Raw genomic sequence first — 14,420 nt, forward strand, 5'->3', positions numbered from 1 at the left:
GCAAAGAGAAATAACAACAAGCAGAGTCAAGAGTATCCACTCTGTGCTATCTGGCTATGCCTGTAGCCAAGACGTGCCCTGGGCATCACTGTCACCTGGATCAATACAGTATAACCCAATTTCTGCACCAGTTCCTGATCAAACTTCAAGATAAAGCTAGCTGTATCTCTTCTGACTGGGTTCCAGAGCTACCAGTTATTGGAGTTATCAGTTACCAATTATTATTTGGATAAGTAAAATGACCCAACATCAGTGAATAAGTAGAGCAGACAACTTACAAGTATGGTTCTCCAGCCAGATTACATGGGTTTATAAAGTCACTAGCAGTATAAATTTAGCTGAATTACTTAACTTGCCCTAAGATTCATTTTTCTTTAAAGATTTTATTTATTTATTCATGAGAGACACAGAGAGAGAAGCAGAGACACAGGCAGAGGGAGAAGCAGGCTCCACGCAGGGAGCCCAATGTGGGACTCGATCCCAGGACCCTGGGATCATGCCCTGGGCCGATGGCAGATGCGCTCAACCGCTGAGCCACCCAGGATGCCCCTGTTAACATTTTTATTATACGTATTTATTATTTTTGTTGTGGGCTACTATTATTCGCTAAAATTAATATTTATTTATTTGACAGGGTTTTTTTTTAAGATTTTATTTATTTATTCATGAGAGACACAGAGAAGCAGAGGCATAGGCTGAGGGAGAAGCAGGCTCTTCCCAGGGACCCCGATATGGGACTCGATCCCGGATCCTGGAATCACACCCTGAGCCAAAGGCAGACGCTCAATTGCTGAGCCACCCAGGTGTCCCTTTATTTGAGAGATTGAGAGAGACAGAGTGAGGAGGGGGAGAGGCAGAAGGAGGAGAAAGAATCTTAAGCAGGCCCCACATCTAGTGCAGAGCCCAACGTGGGGATGGATTTCATGATGCTGAGATCATAACCTGAGCCAAAATCAAGAGTCAGACGCTTCACCAACTGAGCCACCCAGGTTCCCTACAATTAACATTTAAAAAATTATATATATATATATATAATTATTATTATTTATTTATTCATGAGAGACACAGAGAGAGAGAGGCAGAGACATAGGCAGAGGGAGAAGCAGGCTCCACACAGGGAGCCTGATGCAGGACTTGATCCCAGGACCCCAGGATCACGCCCTGAGCCAAAGACAGATGCTTAACCGCCAAGCCACCCAGGCATCCCACCTACAATTAACATTTTTAAAGATTTTATATTTTTCAGTAATCTCTATGCCCAACATGGGGCCCAAACTCACAACCCCAAGATCAAGAGTCACACACTCCACTTATTGAGCCAGCCAGATGCCCCTAATATTAACATTCTTTTGAAGGCTTACCATGTGCCAGGCACTGTGCTAAATCCTCTACACTGATGCTCTCATGGGGAGTATGTGGTGGTGAGAAGTGTTTGCAGGCCCCTATGTGCATGGCTGCCTCCACCATAAAGGAGGGCGCTTCCATCCAAATGCCCATAAAGGACGCTTCCAGCCTTTCTTTCTCTCCCTTCCTTGCTCTCCGTGATGGGAAGAGGAGCTAGCCTAAGGGTTGGAGCTCAACAATCACTTCATTGGTAGGTGGCCTCACTTTAAAATGGTTGGCAGGTACCCATTCCCTTTCTGTTCTATCTGTGATGGGTGAGCAGTGAGGGACCTGGTGGCTGGTCTCACTCTCTTGTAACTTTCCTACCTGTACCTGGTGGAACGTGCTAGGGGCCCAGCTGTCTTCGTTCCTGCCAGGGAGAGTAGGAAGGCTGGACTGAGGCCCAGGCCTAAGCCAAGTTCTCAGTACAACTAACCAAAAGCCTTGGGTCATAGTTCTGGTTTGCCCAGGTTGATCAGAGTACTTTTAACATATGCTAAAGTAACCTATGAAGATTCTGGTATATGAGCTTGGCAGATACAGAGAAGGGAGACTGAGTGAGAAACAATGATTTAAATAATGGAGGTGATCCCACCCACCATTCATCTCAGTGAGTCTCTGGCCCAGAGTGTGGAGAGAGAAGACTCAAATCTGCAGGATCTCTCTGATCTACTCAGATCCCATATTCCCCTTGGAGTGTGGACATCTCCCTACTAGAAGTGATTCTAATGCCTAGGGACAGGGATTTAAAAAACAAAAACAAAAAATTAGCCTTCAGATGTAAGCTAACAATTTCCTCTGGTGCTCACTAGTGGTTTTCTTTTCTAAAACAGGAGGGGAAACTGGTTGTATTGGACTCACTGTGGGACAGGTTGGTCCCCCACATGGCACCTTCCCAGGCGTTTGAAGAGCAGTTTTAACCCGGAGCAGCTTTCACCTTAAGTGCTAGCAAGAATGCCTGCTGTCCATTTCCACTGCAGTCTTTTGTTGTGTCTGCTCTGTGGGTCGGAGCCCTGTAGGGGAGACGAGAGGAGAAAGCATTCCAGGCTCCCAAACACCAAGTTACTTGTGCTCAGAGAGGGTGAAGCATCCTGCCCACTTGTGCACAGCTAAGTGGCAGAGTCCAGATTCAAGCCCAGGGCTGCCTGGAGGCACAGGCCCGCTCCTAACGCCCCCACCCCCACCCCCGCCCATGTCTCTGCGGCCTAATCTAGCAGTTTGCTCAATCTTGCTCTGCAGAAGCACGAATCATGGAAGCTGGATGGAACAGCTGACCACCCAGCACAGCCTCTCACCCAGTAAAGCTCCCCTTTCCAGCACCTTCAATGGCCTGTCAGCTCGCCTCCGTTCAGACACCTTGAGGGACGGTGAGCTCATTACCTTCCTCCAGGCCACCCAACTCATTGTTACAGATGCTGCCTTCTACTAAACACCTCTGACTAGAAGATCTGAGCTCTGCCTTCTGTACACTACCCAATCTGCCAAATCCACAGGACTTTCACTTATCTGAGGCCTGCGTTCCCCAGAGACTTCATTGATGCCCACTATTGTTCCTTATATGTGCCAGATGCAAAGACCCACATGGCACCACTGCTGCCCTCAAAGCACTCGCAGGCTAGAGGGGGAGCCGCTGTGGACCCGGAAATGGAAGCCAGTAGGCTGGTGAGGAAAGAGCAGAGAGCCAGGGAGGCCCTGCGACCCAGTGGGTACTCAGTGGGAGCTGCCAAGAGTAGAGGCTCCTTCACCCCTGTGTCCCTGGCACCGAACACGGCTCCTGGCTCACAGCTGGCGTCAGGGCATGTTCATGACAGCCAAGCTAGTGATGTCGGAGGTGCTCCCCGGGGAAGTGCTCTCCAGGCTTCCAGGCTGGGCCTTGGAGGAAAGATCTGTTCAGGCCAGAGAGGAAGGCTAAGTCAGAAAATTCCTGGCTTTGTCAAATCTTGATTTATATTCAATACTGAAAAATCAGGAGTTTTCACAATAAAATCTGGCCTTGGAGCCTCTCCTGAAAACAGCAAAAATCTCACACCACGGAGCTGATAAATCTTCTGAGTGACCACATCTTTGTGCTGAGTGGCTGTGGCTCCAGACCTGAACCACATTCTCCTCCAGCCCACTTCTCTCACTTGCACCTTCCTGCCCGGTCCCTGCAGGCATCTCTGCGAACTCCTGCGTGGAACCTGGCCCATTCGGTTTCCTCATTATTCTGATTTAGATGACTTTTTTTTTTTTTTTTTTTTTTTTTGAGAGAGAGAGAGAAGCAGAGGCAGAGGAGAGAGCAAAGCAGACTTCCTGCTGAGCAGGGAGCCCAATGTGAGGCTACATCCCAGGACCCTGGGATCATGACCTGAGCTGAAGGCAGACGCTTAACCGGCTGAGAAAGCGAGAGGCCCCTAGAAAACTTTAATGCAGTGATTCTCAGCTTGAAGGGAGAAGGAAAGGTAGCCTCATAGGGATTTTTCAAACTACTCATATATCCTGGAAAGTCTCCTACTGTCCCTTCTCTCTCCACCCACCGTCAGGGGCCCCACCTCACCCCTGCCTCACTGGCAGTGCTAAGTGTGGTACTTCCACCCACGACATTTCCCCGATCCAACGGGAAGATGTGTCGATGCTTACTCTCATCTCACATGACAACGGTCACGCCCCCTCCTCGCTAATCATCACTAGAGCCTGTCACCTAGCAACATAGCATCCATCGGGATGGCAACCACACACCAGTTCATTCATCCCTCCAGCAGACATTGACTGAGCTGCTCCCACGCCTGGGATAGTTAGGGACTCAAAAAAGACTCATTGCATGAATGAATGAAGATACAGGGATGAATGAGGCCTCAAAGGAGGTCATACTCTGGGCAGGAGAAAAACAGATTTAAAAAAAAAGAGCTGTAATACAAGCTATAATAGGTGTGTGTATGCATATGTCAATTCCAAAGCAGGGAAGTCCGGGAGGGAAGGGGGATAGTTCTATTAGGTCTTGAGGAGGATCAAGAATTTGATACAAGAGGAAGAAGGAACAGAGGAAACCATGTGCCGGGGCCCAGGAGCATCATAGGATAGGCATCATAAGCAAAGGCCCTGAGGTACAGTACTGCATGGCACACCTGAGGCCATGGGAAGCTCAATATCAACAGAGCAAAGGGCAGAACAAGATTCCCCAAATCCTTGTATCCACAAGGTTCAAGCCCATCCTAAAGTTCAGACAGGAAGATCAGAGTTCTTTTGAGACAGAGGTGAGGCATGCATCCCTGCATGGCCTACTCTGGGCATAGGGACCGGAGGACAGCCCTGGTCAGTAGAATGCTTGCAGAATAAAGTCAAAGATGGAACAGAGACAAGAAGGGAAAAGGGGAAGCATTCACGTGCCATGCAAGGCCAAGATGCTGCCTGGGTGGTTCCCAAATACTTTCTCACTTGTTCCCCTCAAGAGCATTACACAGCTCACAGGTCCTGGATGATCTCGCCCTGCCTACCATCTCTGTGTTAGGTAGTGTTCCTCTCCTGCCTTTCAGTCTTCTAATATCTGTTTAACTAATTTCCTACGTTAATTTCTGCCGGTTAAAATAACCGGTTTGGTTTCTGTTTTCCTGCCTAGAAACAAATAAAGGAATTCATGAACAGAGAAACAGACCAGCATGAGTGAAAAAGAGAACACACAAAATGAGGCGAGGCTGGATCACACAGGGCCTTGGGCCATGTGATAACCTGGAGGAGGGCCTGTGGGCCTGGGACCCAGTCTTCAGCATCAGCAGCACCCAATCAGGTCCTCAAAGTATTGGTCATTCCTCTGTACCCCAAGGCTTCCCAGGGCAAGCACCCAAGACTCTCGGCCCAAATCACTTTCCCCGATCACAGGATTATGCCCAGCCAGAACGTGGGCACTGTGCAAGTGCTAGGAAATTAGCACTCCCAAGAGCAATCCTTGAATGGTGGGAGGTGGAAGTTAGTGGATAAATGCCAAGCTTCCTTACTTCTAGAGTGAAACAGTCCAGAGGAGAGCTCTGCACACTTCCTAAAGGGAGTCCTCGTTGCCCACAGTGGTGATGGCACGTTCACGTACCCATATATCAACCACACCCCATACCCTAGCTTCCTTACCTCTCCTGTCTCACCTTTCCATCGATTCTACTGGGGCTTCCTGGGGTCATCTTCGAAATAAGCTATCTGCTCTCAAACTCTTGCCTGAGGATCTGTCTTTGATGGAATCTAAAACAAGATGTTACCAGAGTGATTCCAGGAAGTAAGCTCTCCGGATGGGATTTTAGAATCAGATCAGAACCAGCTAGGTGTCAACGAGGGCACTGTTTTGATGTTAAGTGGGATGGAGAGCACCTCAAGCGTGCTGTATCAGCACATTACTAGGACTCTAACTTTTGGTTACTCGGAAGGGGGTATAGGTAGAAGATTCACTGGAGCCTGTGACAACTCTACCACTTGAAAAATAGGAGGGTGGGCACCTGGATGACTCAGTGGTTGAGTGTCTGCCTTTGGCTCAGGTTGTGATCTCGGGGTCCTGGGATCGAGTTCTGCACCCAGCTCCCCACAGGGAACCTGCTTCTTCCTCTGCCTATGTCTCTGCCTCTTTCTGTGTGTCTCTCATGAATAAATAAATAAATAAAAAAGTCTTTAAAAAATAGGAGAGTAATGGTTATTATAAGGATTATGAAGCTTGTTGGCTGTCTTAATGGCCATTAAAGTCCAGAAGGAAGAAAATAGCAGGCTCAAGTCAGTGCACTATCAACTCAAAGCACAATATAAAAACCAGAAATTGGGGATCCCTGGATGGCTCAGTGGTTTAATGCCTGCCTTTGGCCTGGGGCGTGATCCTGGAGTCCCAGGATTGAGTCCCGCATCAGGTTCCCTGCATGGAGCCTGCTCCTCCCTTTGCCTGTGTCTCTGCCTCTCTCTCTCTGTGTCTCTCATGAATAAATAAATAAAATCTTAAAAAAAGAAAAAAAACAAACAAACAGAAATTTCCATGGTGGTATCCAAAGAGGCCCTTATCTCCTGTAGCTAGAGGACAGACAGTGCTGAAATTCAGGCCCAAACCTTTTTTTTTTTTTTTTTTTTTTTTTTTAATTTATTTGACTGAGAAAGAGAGTGAGAGAGAGCACAAGCAGGGGCAGGGTGGTGCAGAGGGAGAGAGAGAAGCAGGTTCCCCTCTGAGCAGGGAGCCAGATGTGGGGCTCTGCTAGGGATTGGAAAGGGTAGGAATGGAGCTCTGAGACCTGGATATGACATTGGACCAGATTCAGCTGAGAATCTTTTCTTTTTTTTAAAGACTTTATTTATTCGAGAAACACAGAGAGAGGCAGAGACACAGGCAGAGGGAGAAGCAGGCTCCATGCAGGGAGCCCTACGTGGGACTCGATCCTGGGTCTCCAGGATCACGCCCTGGGCTGAAGGCAGCGCTAAACTGCTGAGCCACTGGGGCTGCCCTCAGCTGAGAATCTTAAATACCCACCCAGATCACCCTCACCATCTGGGACAGCAGAACTGGCCTTTCATGAAGAGAACACAGCCTCCTCGTAAAGACCTCACCAGTGGCAGGTGTCTTGTAGGATGATACCTGCCTCCTTGAGGTCCACCCTTTCCTGACCTCAAGGTTTCTAAGACCAAAAACTAGGATCAAGTTTTACAAAAGAGCTTCAGAACCTGGCTAATCTGTTTCAGCAGGAACAAGGCCATGCCTGGGAATGTGTCCCGAGAGCAATGGATCAGGGAGGGTGGATTAGAAGCCTGGAAAGGGATGAATTTATTGATTTGGGAAACCCTCTCAGGACTCAGGATTTAATATTCTGGCAAGGACTCCTGGAATTCCAGTTCTAATACTCTCCATAACGGCCCCTCGAAGCTTGCAAACAAAGATATCCTACAGTAAATGAGATGAAAATGTTGGCCTTGCTTGGGCGGGATGGAGAAGACAAAAAGCTGAGAGAGGTGAGCATGTTCGAATGGATTTGTCATGTAAAACCAGAGAACCTACCAGCTGACCACAATCTCTGGAAGGCAGTCTTTACTGAAGCAGTTTGGAATGCACCTACCTATAAGAGGTCAAAATTGTTGAGGAACAGTGGCAGCCATCCTATGGGCCTGGGCTTACAAAAAAGATGCACCTACTGACCTGGGCTCTTCGGTGACAATGTGGATGACAGGAGTCTGACTAGCAGAGGTCAGGTGGTAGCACGTAATCATCAGAGGCAAGACAGATACAATGACTGTAATGGGGAAGAAAATTGGAATGGCAATCAGATGGCCTTCCGCACAGAGATGTGTGGTAATTGATGGTTTTGGCAGATGGCTCATGTCAGCCATTAAATTGGAAAATCTACATTTCTCACCTATTGGGCAAACATGAACTGGTTCTTCCACCAGAAGCCATCAAAGGAAGAGGAGGCCAGGATTCCTCGAGGAAGGACCCCAAAGTATCACAACAAGTATATACAAAAGAAGTTCCCAGCTTCTCCAAAAGGACTTTTACTCACTTATCAGAATAAATATTCACTACAGAAGAGGTGAATGCCCAGATCTTTCAAGGGCTGTTAGATACAGGTCTGAGATGACCCTGATACCAGGAGACCAACCCAAGTGCCATCATGGCCCTCTTGTTAGAATGGGGGCATTCAGAAGCTGGTGAAAAATGGAGTCATGGTCCTCTAGCCATTTTCCCCAAATCTTTTTTTTTTTTTTTTTAAGATTTTGCCTATTTACTCATGAAAGACAGAGAGACACAAACAAAAGGAGAAGCAGGCTCCCTGAGGGGAGCCCGATCCAGGACTCTATCCCAGGGCCCCGGGATCATGACCTGAGCCAAAGGCAAATGCTCAACCACTGAGCCACCCAGGCATCCCTCCCCCAAATCTTTGAAGGATCAGAACGGATTTACTTAGCAGCCAGCAGAACCTACACATTTATTCCTTGACTTGGAGAGTAAAAACCACTGTGTTTGGAAAGACCAAGCTGAAGTCCCCGAAACTGTCTGAGTCTTTCCTTTGGCCAACACAGCAAATCAGAAGCACTCCTACGGCCCAGGTGGAATGGAAGAGATTGGTATCATGTTTAATTCACTGGACTAGCCCTTGCAAAAGCCAGATGGATCACGGTAAATGACAGTGGACTACCCTAACTTAACCAAACGGTAGCCCTAATCACAGCTGCTGTGCCAGATGCAGCATATTTACTGTGATACAGCAGCGAAGCCTCTAGCGCTCTGTGTGCAGCTATTAATCTGGCAAATGCACTGTTTTCAATGGCGACCAAGAAGCAGATTGCATTCATCTGTGATGAACAGCAGGCCACATTCCCTGTCTTAGCCCCAGGCTAACTTAACTCTCCTGGTTTCTATCACAATATAGTCCTAAAGAATCTTGATTACTTTGACACCCATCCTACCACATACATCGTAAGCTGCTGGTCTGATACAATGTTAGAATGACCTCCAAAGGACACAGCTGCAGTAGGGAGCTGCCACAATCTTCCACATCAGGTCTGTAACTGCTCACAAGGCTGCAGTTAATATTTATTTATTCCCTCTTGCGCTACCCACTCTGTCCTTTTACCCTCAGCCAGAACTTCAACAGGTTAGCATTCTTTACCTGGCAGAGTGTCTCAAAACTTCATTTTTTAAAAAATTATTTACTTATTTATTCATGAGAGACACACAGAGAGAGGCAGAGACACAGGCAGAGGGAGAAGCAGGCTCCATGCAGGGAGCCCGACATGGGACACGATCCCAGGACTCTGGGATCACGCCCTGGGCTGAAGGCGGCGCTAAACCGCTGAGCCACCCGGGTTGCCCCAAACTTCATTTTTAAAAAAAGATTTTATTGGGGATCCCTGGGTGGCTCAGCGGTTTAGCACCTGCCTTTGGCCCAGGGCACGATCCTGGAGTCCCAGGATCAAGTCCCACATCAGGCTCCCAGCATGGAGCCTGCTTCTCCCTCCTCCTGTGTCTCTGCCTCTCTTTCTCTCTCTCTAGGTCTATCATAAATAAATAAATATTTTTAAAAAGAGAGATTTTATTTATTTATTCATAAGAGACACACAGAGAAACAGACGCAGGCAGAGGGAGAAGCAGGATCCTTATAGGGAGCCTGATGCGGGACTCGATCCCTGGACCTGGGATCACGCCCTGAGCCGAAGGCAGATGCTCAACTGCTGAGCCACCTGGGTGTCCCTCAAAACTTCATTTTTAAAGGATCTGAATTCTCAGTGGTCCTACTTTATCAGTTACTTTGATTTCCCATTAATTTTTAATACTGGACATGCAAGTAATAAGAGGTGCCATGTGGAAGCCTCTGGGTTCCAGACATAGTTTTGCTGCACACGTTGTAACCAACAGCTTGATTTGGCAATTGAGGTGAATCATCCAGGCTAGCAGAGTAAGCTCTTTCTTCACCAACCGAGAAATGCAGAATGTCCAGACTCCAATTCCGTGGAACCATAGCTCCGTCCCCTTATAGTTCATATCTCCCTTGGGAATTAAGACCTCCCATCAAGCTGAAAGTTGTGGGAGGAGAAATTAGCAGTAGATGTAGTAATGAGAAGAGCTGCTCCTGTTCCAGAACTTTGAATAGCACCACATATTGGTCACAGGTCCAAAGCACTGTGTAAGACAGACACCATCCTTTCAGGGAGTTTTTCCACTAATGCCAGAACAGAGTCTTCAATAGGTCACCCTGCCATTCTTTCAGGCCAGCTGCTTCTGGGCAGAACGTAGTAGTATTAGTGAGTTCTGGGGGTGTCTGGGTGGCTTGGTTGGTTAAGCATCTGACTCTCGATTTTGGCTCAGGTCATGACCTCAACATCCTGGGATTGAGCATCTAGCTGGGCTATGGGCTCAGTGAGGAGTCTGCTTGTCCCTCTCCCTCTGCTCCTGCCCCACCCTGCCCTCTCTCACTCTCAAATAAAAATAAATAAATAAAACCTTAAAAAAAATTAGTGAGTTCTGTGCACGTATGCTCACAGCTGCAATTCTGCTAGGAAATGATTCCCTTGATCAGAAGCATTGTTGTGTGGAATACCGTGAGAGTGCAAAAGGCATTCCAGAAGTCCATGGGCGGTGGCGCTGGCAAAAACCCTGCAGACAGGGAAGCTAACCCTATCCAGAATGCCTATTTCTTTTGGTGAGGGCAAACTATTATCTCCTTCATGAACAAAGGAGTCCAACAGGTGGCTGGTTGGTCCTCCATACTGGAAGCAATGTCAGGGTTGGTCTCTGCTGTTGGGAGGTTGAAAACTCAGGAATGCAGTAGCCAGGTCAGTTTGATGAGGGGATGTCTTTGCTATTTGTTTAGTTCATTTCCCCGATCACTGCCCAGAGGATCCACTGAACAAGCACTGGGGGCTGGCGGGGAGAAGCTGAATGACATCCACAGAATGTGTCATTTTGTCCACCTAGTTACTGAGAGCCTCCTCTGCAGCAGATGTCCCTCAGGAAGCATTCACGTGCTCACGGGACACAGATATGTCCACATGGTGCCCATTCTGAGGAGTTCATTCACACACCTCTTCCCCAGATTTCCTGTTACCCATCTTCTAGGCCTATGCTGCACCTAAGTCCAATTTCAGGTTACTTCTAAGTCTAGAACATGTGAACAATGAAATATTCTCCATGCCCTGCCCCTCAGGAAGCTTTCTCTTCACCACTGTTTGATTGGGGTTGCAAGGCTGTGGGGGTGACAGGCGAAAGGCTGGTGGGGACCTTCATACTCGCAGGTTCCGGCTGAAGACACCAGAGCATTGTGTAAGACACATACCTCTCACAGAGACAACCAGACTTTATGTGACACCTTGGGATGTTACAGCATCATCATAAGGATGCCATCAGCAAAACCCAGGATATGGGAAATTCTAAAAGACAAATGATTTGGTTTCTTTTTTTCTTTCTTTTACGATTTTATTTATTAGAGAGAGCACAAGAGCAGGGGGGAGGGGTAAAGGGAGAGGAAGAAGCAGACTCCCCATTGAGCAAGGAACCCGACATGGGGCTCCATCCCAGGACCTGAGATCATGACTAGAGCCAAAGGCAGACGCTTAACCAACTGTGCCACCCAGGCACCCCTGATTTGGCTTCTTTAAAAAAAAATTAAAATAAGTAAAAAATAAATAAATAAATGAAAAATTAAAAAAAATTAAAAGAAAGGGGGGTGGGAGTAGGGGTGGGGACTGTTATAGATTAAAAGAGATTAAGGAAAAAAGAGATTAAGGAGACATACCAAACAAATGCAATAGACAGACCTATTTGGATCCTGATTATAACAAACCAAATATAAAAAGAAATCATGTATGAGATAGGAAAATGTGAACACTTGTGACCACATAGATATTAAGGAATTATTGCCAATTATTTTAGGTGTGATAATTATGCTGTGACTATCTTAAAAAAACACAAAATCTTAAAAAAAACAACTAAAATCTTGGATTATTAGATTGAATTCCTATCTATTAGAGATACATACACAGAAGTCTATGAGTGAAGTAGAATGAGTTCTGAGATTTGCTTTGAAATAACTAGGCAAAAAAAAAAAATAACTAGGCAGGCATAGATGAAACAAAGTTGGCTGTAGATTATCACTGAAGCTAGGTGATGGAAATGGGCTCCTCAGATTATTATTTCTACTTTTGTGTTAGCTTTACATTTTCTGTATTAAAAGCTTGTTTTGGGTTTGTTTTGTTTAGGTAGGCTCCACACCCAGCCTGGAGCCCAAGGTCAGGCCTGAACTCACAAGTCTGAAATCAAGACCTGAGGTCAAGAGTCAGACACTCAAACTGACTGAGCCACCAGGTGCCCCTGTTTTGTTCTGAAATGTACCTTGTCTGTAGGCCTTCTTCGGCCTCCTATCTCTAGCTTTCCTTCACATTAAGCTTCTTTTTTTTAAAGATTTTATTTATTCATGAGAGACACAGAGAGAGAGGCAGAGACACAGGCAGAAGGAGAAGCAGACTCCACGCAGGGAGCCCGATGTGGGACTCCATCACAGGACTCCAGGATCACTTCCTGAGCTGAAGGCAGACGCCCAACCGCTGAGCCATCCAGGTGTCCCCACATTAAAATTTCTTCAGAGATTAACTAATCACTCTCTTCCTCTAGTTCACAAATATGTCTGCTTTGGTTTCAGCTCTGTCACTCCTTTGAAACTGTTCTTGCCAAGGTCACCAAGGGCTTCCATGTTACTAAATCCCATGGTCAATTTCTTGTCCTCCCCTTCCTTGACCTCTCAGCGGCATTTCACACTGTGGATCCCTCCCTCTTCCAAGGAACACTCTCTCCCCTTGATTCCTGAGAGAGCACTCTCTCTTGCTATCCCTCCAACTTCCCGGGACACTATTCACACCAAGCTCAGTCCTACGATTCTGAATATACTACATGCTCTCGGCTCCCGGATTTGTATCTCTAGTCCTCCTCTGTCTCTGAGATTTCTCTTGAAACGCCTCCACTGTGGCATGTCCACTTGGATAGCTAAGTGGCAGCTCAGATGTAACATGCCCGGACTGGATTTTGATTTTTCTCTCCCATAGCTGATCCCCACTGCAGTTAAGGAAAGCACCACCTGGCCAGCCCAGGTGGCTCAGCGGTTTAGCGCCGCCTTCAGCCCAGGGCCTGATCCTGGAGACCCGGGATCGAGTCACGAGTCCCACGTCGGGCTCCCTGCATGGAGCCTGCCTCTGCCTCTCTCTGTTTCTCATAAATAAATAAAATATTCAAAATAAGAAAAGCACAACCAGCCACCTCGTTTCCCATTCTTGAAGCCTCTCCCTCCCTCAAGCTCTCGGTCCAGTCCATCAGCAAATGTGGCCACTTCGACCTTCAATTAGCGCCCTGCCTCACCCCTTCTCACCCCTTCTCCCCAGCTCACTGGCTCCTCCGTTCAAGATCTCGCCGGGGCAACCTCACGTTCCAGAAAGCGCCGCCAGCGTCTTCCCCCACCCTCTGTCTTTCCACGCCTCCCACCCACCCCTGTGTGGATCTCCCTATCAGCTCCAATCAACGTCTTTACCGCCCCTCCTTAATATCTTAATCTCCTCCGTTTCTTAAAAGTTTTCTAAGCGAACAGCAGGCTTTCCCTCAGAACCAGCGATCTAGTCGGGGGCAGCGAGCGCACAAGCCAAACGCGACCCGACGCTAGGTTGGTTCCACGACGCTGGCGAGGGACGGTGGCAGGGGGTGAGGGGACCGCAGAGCCAGCGCGGCCCGAGCTGAGACGTGTACCTGGGCGCTGAGCACCTGGGGGCTCGTTTCCCCGCCACGACTTTGCTTTGGGTTAAAAGTTGCCCGCAGTAGAGCCCAGTAGAAAGCCCAAGGTTACCACCCCCCGCACCGCCCGCAGGGGCCGCGCTCCTCCGTTGGCCTAAGGTCAGCCCGAGTCCCCGAGGTCCGCCCCCGGGGGGGTCGGGACGGCTGACCGCCCGCGCCGGCCGCCGGGCGCCACCGGGCAGGGGCTCCCCGCTCGGCCCGCCCCCGCCCCCTTTGTGCCCGGAGCCCAGCCCGCGGCGGCGCGGCCGGAGCTCCGCCCCCGGCGAGGCCCTGCACGTGCCGCGCGGGGACCCCGGGCGCCTCCCTTCCCCGCCCCCCGCGGGCACGTGACCGCAGACCCGGGGCGGCGGAGGCTGCGACCCCCGACGGCCGGGCGAGCCGCGGGTCGGGCTGGGGGCGGGCTGGGGGCGGGCGGCGCGCGCAGATCGCGGGGGGCGCGGGGGCTTCGGTTCCCACAAAGGCTCGAGAGAGAAGCGGCCGGGGGCGAGGTGACTTCCGCCGCCCCGGGGCCCCCGCGCCTGCACCCCCGGCCCCCAGGACGCGAGCGCGGCGGGGCGGGGCGGGGCGGGGCCGGGGCCGGGGCCGGGGTGTGGCCGCCCCCGCCGAAGGCCCTGCGCGCCCGCGGCCGGGCCGGGCCGGGCCGGGCCGAGCGTGGGCCGGAGCGCCGCCTCCCCGCGCCCCCGCCACCCCGCGCGGGCCCTTTGTGTCTCCGGGGCCGGGGGAAGGAAGCCGCTGGGGTTTTGTTTTCCCGTCCGAGTGCCCTTTCCCTCCGCCCTCCCTG

At 49.5% G+C, this 14,420-nt stretch overlaps 1 long non-coding RNA gene across 1 annotated transcript in view; it reads left to right on the top strand.

Moving 5' to 3' along the window:
- LOC118350130 (uncharacterized) overlaps positions 1-3,479 on the top strand; it is a 42,764-nt gene extending 39,285 nt beyond the window's left edge. The window contains exon 4 of the long non-coding RNA XR_007413745.1: positions 2,217-3,479. This is a non-coding gene — a long non-coding RNA (uncharacterized LOC118350130). The remainder of the gene's footprint in view (positions 1-2,216) is intronic.
- The last annotated feature ends 10,941 nt before the right edge of the window (positions 3,480-14,420 follow it).

Source organism: Canis lupus, chromosome 10, assembly GCF_003254725.2.
Source record: "Canis lupus dingo isolate Sandy chromosome 10, ASM325472v2, whole genome shotgun sequence".
In the NCBI taxonomy this organism is placed as follows: domain Eukaryota; kingdom Metazoa; phylum Chordata; class Mammalia; order Carnivora; family Canidae; genus Canis; species Canis lupus.